The sequence below is a fragment of the Macrobrachium nipponense genome, chromosome 31 (genome assembly GCF_015104395.2).
Source record: "Macrobrachium nipponense isolate FS-2020 chromosome 31, ASM1510439v2, whole genome shotgun sequence".
Taxonomy (NCBI): domain Eukaryota; kingdom Metazoa; phylum Arthropoda; class Malacostraca; order Decapoda; family Palaemonidae; genus Macrobrachium; species Macrobrachium nipponense.
This window is the reverse complement of record NC_061093.1, coordinates 7,214,783-7,221,968: the sequence shown is the minus strand read 5'-3', so window position 1 is coordinate 7,221,968 and position 7,186 is coordinate 7,214,783. Positions and strand designations below refer to the sequence as shown.

General features: G+C 36.5%; 1 pseudogene; it reads right to left on the bottom strand.

Moving 5' to 3' along the window:
* Positions 1–5,087: 5,087 nt before the first annotated feature.
* LOC135206431 (cuticle protein AMP1A-like) lies at positions 5,088–6,568 on the bottom strand (annotated as a pseudogene).
* Positions 6,569–7,186: the final 618 nt, after the last annotated feature.

Genomic DNA, 7,186 nt, shown 5'->3' with positions numbered 1-7,186 from the left:
GTCGGTGGGGGCTTAACCTTTTACTAAATGGTAAGGACTGCAAGGGAGCAGTTTCCACAGTTATTGGTGGTGGGTCTAGTCTTTTACTAAAAATTAAGACTACTGGGGAGCAGTTTCCACAGTTATTGGCGGTGGGCCTAACCTTTTACTAAACGGTAAGACTGCAAGGCAGTAGTTTCACAGTTATTGGTGTGGGCTAGCCTTTTACTAAAAAAGTAAGGCTACTAGGCAGCAGTTTCCATAGTTATTGGCGGTGGGCCTAACCTTTTACTAAATGGTAAGACTGCAAGGCAGTAGTTTCCACTGTTATTGGCTGTGGGTCTAGCCTTTTACTAAAAATTAAGACTACTGGGGAGCAGTTTCCACAGTTATTCGGCGGTGGCCTAAACGCCTTTTAACTAAATGGGTAAGATTGCAAAGGCAGTTAGTTTCACCCAGTTATTGGTGGTGGGCCTATGCCTAAATGGTAAGACTGCAAGGCAGCAGTTTCTACAGTTATTAACGGTGGGTCTAACCTTTTACTAAAAGGTAAGACTGCAAGGCAGCAGTTTCAGTTATTGGTAATGGGCCTAGCCTTTTGCTAAAAATTAGACTACAAGGCAGCAGTTTCCACAAGTTATTGGCTGTGAGCCTAACCTTTTACCAAATGGTAGACTGTAAGGCCGCAGTTTCGCAGTTATTGGCGGTGGACCTAACCTTTTACTAAAAAGTAAGACTACAAGGCAGACAGTCTCCACAGTTATTGGCGGTGAGCCTAACCTTTTACCAAATGGTAAGACTGCAAGGCAGCAGTTTCCACAGTTATTGGCGGTGGGCCTAACATTTTACTAAACGGTAAGACGGCAAGGCAGCAGTTTCCACAGTTATTGGCGGTGGGCCTAACATTTTACTAAACGGTAAACTGCAAGGCAGCAGTTTCCACAGTTATTGGTAGTGGGCTTCGCCTTTTACTAAAAAAGTAAGACTGCAAGGCAGCAGCTGTCCTTTTAGTCGCCTTTTACGACACCCAGGACCTACGATGGTAGTTTCTTACACCCTCTACCACAGGGTGTACTCAACACCTGTTATACTATTTGAGACATGGCATAATGAACAGCTACTAGAATCTAGAAATTTCATGCCTTATACATTGTAAATAGAAAAATACTACTCCAAATAGTACACTTTTGTCCGAGGTTATATAAAATTGAACATTTTAGAATTCTGCACTTACTTTAACACACAACGAGTAATGAAACAACAAAACACTATTTACAATATCTTACGCTTTGATATCAATACGCATCGAGCATGGTCAGTAACTTGGATTTCAAGTGAAAGGGACATTTACTCATCCAAAAGACCCTACTACTTTTATGGGCGGAGGAGCCAAAAGGAGCCCGAGTTCATTCCTGGGAAAATAGGAAAAGATTAAATTGCGATGAGAGAGAGAGAGAGAGAGAGAGAGAGAGAGAGAGAGAGAGAGAGCAGGTACATACCGGCCCCTTGAAGCTTTCCACCCTCGCCTGCTCTCTCTCACTCTCACTCCGAGTGCCTTTCCAATCACAAACACGTCCATGTCCTCATTTTTTCTCATTTCTACAGACACGGTTTTGTTTCCAATGGAGAAAGTGAAGCGAAGAATTTGAGTCCAGTATTCTCGTTTACCAAAGCTAAGACCACCTGCGTTTGAAACTAAAGTTTAAATGCTTTTGATTTTCTATGCCGGAACATTTGTAGGCACTGTAGCATCGTTCATGTTACGCCTTAACAGGCTTTCTGGAGTGTACTATTAACAAAGACCAATTGGTCGTCGGTACCACACACCTGCATTGTATGTTATTTGTTTTAATGTGCGTCCTCCATTATCTTACAAATGGTATAAAACATAATTTCCAATAAATCCACAGCTAGAGACGACCGCAACCATTTATATATACATACATATATTATATATATATATATATATATATATATATATATATATATATATATATATATATATATATATATATATACGTCTGTGCATTAATTCACTGGTAAAGTGCTCAGCTGATGTTAGCATATATAGTTTGAGACTGAGCTGCAGCTGTGATTAACATAATCTTAATCATACAAACTTATTTCTATATATATATATAATATATATATATATATATATATATATATATATATATATATATACATTATTATATATAAATATAAATATATATATGATATATATATATATATATATATATATATATATATAATATAACTGAAACGATGGACTTATGTAACAACTTGTAGTCTCTTTATTTTATTATAAATTTTTTTACTATTTATTTCTACAATAACCAGCCACACTCCTTGTCATTATATAATATTTTGCCATGGGGGGAAGCCTTGATGAAAATATATTTTATGTATATATATATATAAAGATATAATATATATATATATATATATATTTATATATATATTAATGACAAAGTTTGCTGGTTATTGAAGAAATAAAATAGTAAAAACAAAAATTTTATAATAAATAAAAAGACTACAAGTTGTTACATAGTCCATCGTTCAGTTAAATATATATATATTATATATATATATATATATATATATATATATATATATATATACGTATATATATATATTATATATATATATATATTATATATATAGATATATATTATATACTAACTGAGACGATGGACATGTAAAAAAAACTTGTAGTCTTTTTTTTTATTATAAATTTTGTTTTACTATTTATTTCTTCAATAACCAGCACTCTTGTCATTATATAATATTTGCCATGGAAGCCTTGATGAAATATAAATGCAACTTGTGTGAATAACCATAGCAGGCCTTAACTGTATCTCGATGCATACTGTAAGCAGATGAAGTCATTCACCCGGTACTTAGGTTTCATTATTCCAAAACAACAAGTTCTTGAACTAACACATTTGTTTGCAAATGATGTAGTAACCGTACTGATGTTATCTGTTAGTTTCAGTTTACATATTACCATAGTGAAAGCTTCCTGGTGCCTTTCCAAACAGATCGTTACCATCGTCTCTACTAATTGGCGGCTTCGTGTACTTGTTGCACCACAGTTTTTGCAACGCGGAATTCCGGCAATAGATCAAATGAACTCATTCGTTGGAATTTTGCTTGTTGGAGGGTCCATTACACTTTTCCATTTAACAGGTAAACATTTGATTGCTTATTTTCATATATATTCGAAAAGTAAACGAAAATTAGGAAGTTAAGATACCAGTATTCTACTATTTAACAATCTTACGGACAAGACAACCTGCAGAAATGTTATCCCAAATTTCCGTGATGTTAGGCGTTAGATACTCAAGTACATGATTGCCATATCTTACTTATAGCCATTTGTCAATTGTTATAGAAATAACGGTTCATCACGCAAAGACCTTTCCTTACTAGGACCTGTCGGGTTATTTACCACTAATCCAAAATCGGTTTACCAAATATGGTTCCTACAAAGAGAGAGAGAGAGAGAGAGAGAGAGAGAGAGAGAGAGAGAGAGAGAGAGAGAGAGAGAGAGACGCCCACAATTGACACTGCTCGTGTTACTGATGGCTATTCATTATAATGTTTATGAGTTGTAATGAACACAGCAATTGATTATAATCGCTCCTGTATAATGAAGGTGTCCTCACCAGTGTTTCTGCCGTTCATATTTGAGCTGCAGAATCACGGATTAATTCCAATGAAGCGTCAACATAGATGGCTCATCAGCATGACGTCAAGCCCCCAAAGCAAACGGCATCTTTCATCTCTATTCAAGCTGATTCCTACAATAGAGACCTTGCAAGTATTCATGACTGGAGAGGTCTTTGGGGCAAAGGTTAACCCTTCAAAACTCAAAGTATGGTAGTTGACCCAAAACAAATTTGTCTTTCATTCTGATTGAAGTATAACTGGCACGGTTTTAAACACCAGAGACTCTTTTAAGCTTTCAGGTGTGACTATTGATGAGAAATTGACTTATGAGAAGTATATAAATAGTATTAGTGCCCCTGTTTTTGCAGATAGTTGGTAATTTGAGGGGATATCTTCCAATGTTTAGTGAGGGAGATATTATTTCTCAGCGTTTTAACTACTTTCTTGTTCCTTGTTTGGAGTACTGGTCTCTGAGTCAAGTTTGTTTTGGCAACCCTTCATATTGATATGTGAACCATGGAGACGTCAAGTGAGTTCCTTTTGTTTGTTGCAAAAACTCTTCTTTGCCTGGTCTAGCAGCAACACTAAGGACGCTACTTCTGCAAGCAGAGCCGTTTTCTTGTGTCAGGTTTTATCAAGAGTCATTGAGCTAGGAGTTTTATTTTGGTTTTAACCAAAAAGCGGAAATGTGCGCCTGAACCAGTTGGATAGCCTTCTGGTCTCCAAATGTTCATGCAAAGAGCAAATTCATTCCTGCTTTCTGCTACGTCTCCTGAATTCTGGTGTATCGGTTTCGTTTCCTATTCCCTCATATTGAGTTATTTATCATGTCTTCCTTTAACTTAAATCTCTTTGCAGGTTGATGTCCCTCTGGAGCATTCCTTCGTGAGTTTATAGTTCATAAGGTTTTCAGTGAAGATGAAGGAGTCATCGAAGTAGATCGGAAAAGCATAAAGTGAATGAGTCGGGAGCCAAAATATTATGGTGGTATATAAGTGTATGAGTTATTACTTGGAGAAGAAACTACAAGTTGTGACAATATTAAGTATTCCGTGCACATCTTCAAAGCTATACCCTCAAAATGAACAAGTTTGTAAGAATGCCCACTTATCCATAAACGAAATCACACACATACCCGTAAAGAATTGAAAGTGTGGAATTCATATCTATTTACCCGCTCAAACATACACACACACACACACACACACACACACACACTCACAAAAGTTCCCTGAATAGAGCTAAGCAAAAAAAACGGCACATCACAAGTGCCACAAACATTGGCTGATTAGTTTTATGTGATCAGCGATTATATAATTGATTTTTTTAAACGGAAGTGCCTATTGCATCACTAACACATTTTTCTTGCTTTCTTATTTCTGGACTCTGGATTCTGGATTCATAGTTGACAATGGAGGATTTGATTTGGTACCAAATAAAATATACAGCAATTTATTGCAATAAATTATCATATTTACTCATAAAATATTACTTACATTAATGCTAATAATAAAACTTACAGTAAAGAAGTAATAAAATGATTGTGTGATTAAAAATCACTTCTGAGTTACAGTAGTAGAATCCTAATCACTTCTTTAAGAACTGGATTGGTGGTGGGTTATGTCAGGTCAATCATCTTCAGGTAAATCTCTACTGAGGTGGTGCGTATCCAGGTGCAGGTAAAAGGGATGGGGGCTGTGTAGGAGTTACTGCGGAGAGACGCAGCTTCGCCTTCTGCAGCGGCTGCGTCTTCTTCAGCGGCGAAGGCGATCTGGTCGAGGACGAACTGGGGGATTGGGTGGGGGAATTCAGGAGCCACTGGCAGGAGGTCGGATTCCGGTTGGTAACCATTCTCGTCAGCGACGTATTTCACTTCGACGAAAGTGCCGTCAGGGGCGGTGTAGCTATGGGAAAACCAGGGTTTTAGGATTAGTTATCGTCAGCGGAATTCTTCACTTGTGGAAAAATAATAAATAAATAAATATATAAGAGGTTATAGTGCACAGGGGAAAAGGAAAGCTGAAATTCCTTTTAGCTCAACATTTTCGGCCTCCACTGGCCCTTACCGAGAGATGTTTATTAACAAACATCTCTCGATAGGGGCCAGTGGAGGCCGATATTGTTGTGCTAAAAGGAATTTCAGCTTTTCTTTTCCCCCGTAGACTATAACCTCACATATCTAAACTTCGTGAAAAAGGAAGACTAAAACCTCAAATAAATATATAAATAAATAAAGAAATAAACTGAAAAGTCAAGAAAAAGAAAGAAAAATGCATTACCAGCTAAAGAAAGGGGCGGGAAATAGAAATAGATAATAATCATTATATCAGTGTCTCGGGTACGGGCGATGAAACCGTCAGAAAAACTCACGAATAAACTCCGGATTTGACTACGGAGTCTTCTGGACCACTTGGAGAACCAGATTGAGAGAAAACGATCCCATTGTCGCCTCGAAGTCAACACTGAAGCTTCCGAACTCATCCTGGGTTCGTTCGTCCCTCAACGTAGCTACCAATGGCAGAGATGCTTCAATGGCCGCTCTGTTGGAGGGAGCAGGGGCTCCATATGATGGAGATGGTATGTCGTCAGCAAGGGCGACAGTGGCGAAAGCAACAATAATTACCTGCGGCCGTAAGAGAAGAATGCTATGATTATTTTGAATGATTCATACACGCGTATATTCTATTTTAATTTCTTCGGTGAATTCGTCTGCAGTTTCAACAGCCAAGACAAAGCTCTTTCAGTGGAGATAAGTTCTGTGACTACAAAGCTCTTTCAGTGGAGATAAGTTCTGTTAAACTTACAAACATCTTGTTGGTTGCTGCCGAGTGGGAATGATACCAGAACACTTTGCCAGGCCACTTTATATAGCGAATGCCAATGAGGTGGCCAGCTGAACGATCCTACTCCTGCCTAGGTACTTTTGTAGGTTGGGGGAGGTGAGGTGCCTGAATCCTTGACGGATTTCCCCCCACCCCGCTGTTTCCCTTTCTTTTTCCCCCTGCCCCTCTGACTTGTCAGTGAGCCAAATGTCCTGATTCCCTCTTTGGAAATGTGTTTTGCTGTTTTACTCTGTAAGAGATTAAAAGACAAGATTACAGAAAGCGTCATTGGTGGCAGCAAGAAAATTTTTGATACTTAGTTATTCAAGATGTTTTTAACTCATGTTCAAGAAAATCTTTATAAGAAATAAGCAACGCTGCAGACATAATAAGCTAATAAGAATAAAAGTTAAAATATCAGAAATAAAAAATCAAGAATATTAAAAAAAAATACTAAAAATAAAAAAAATATTTATAAAAATAAAACAAAGTAATAATAAAACATAATAACCAAATAATAAAAATTAAATAAAAAAATATAAACAATAGTAAAAACAATAATCATTTAAACAGAAAATAAAAAATAATATAATAAAATTAAATGAAAAATAAAAATATATAAAAAAGTATAAAAATACAAAAGAAATAGAAAAATATATAAAAATAAAAGGATGAAATAATAATAATAAAAACAAATAAAAATAAAAGTAGTA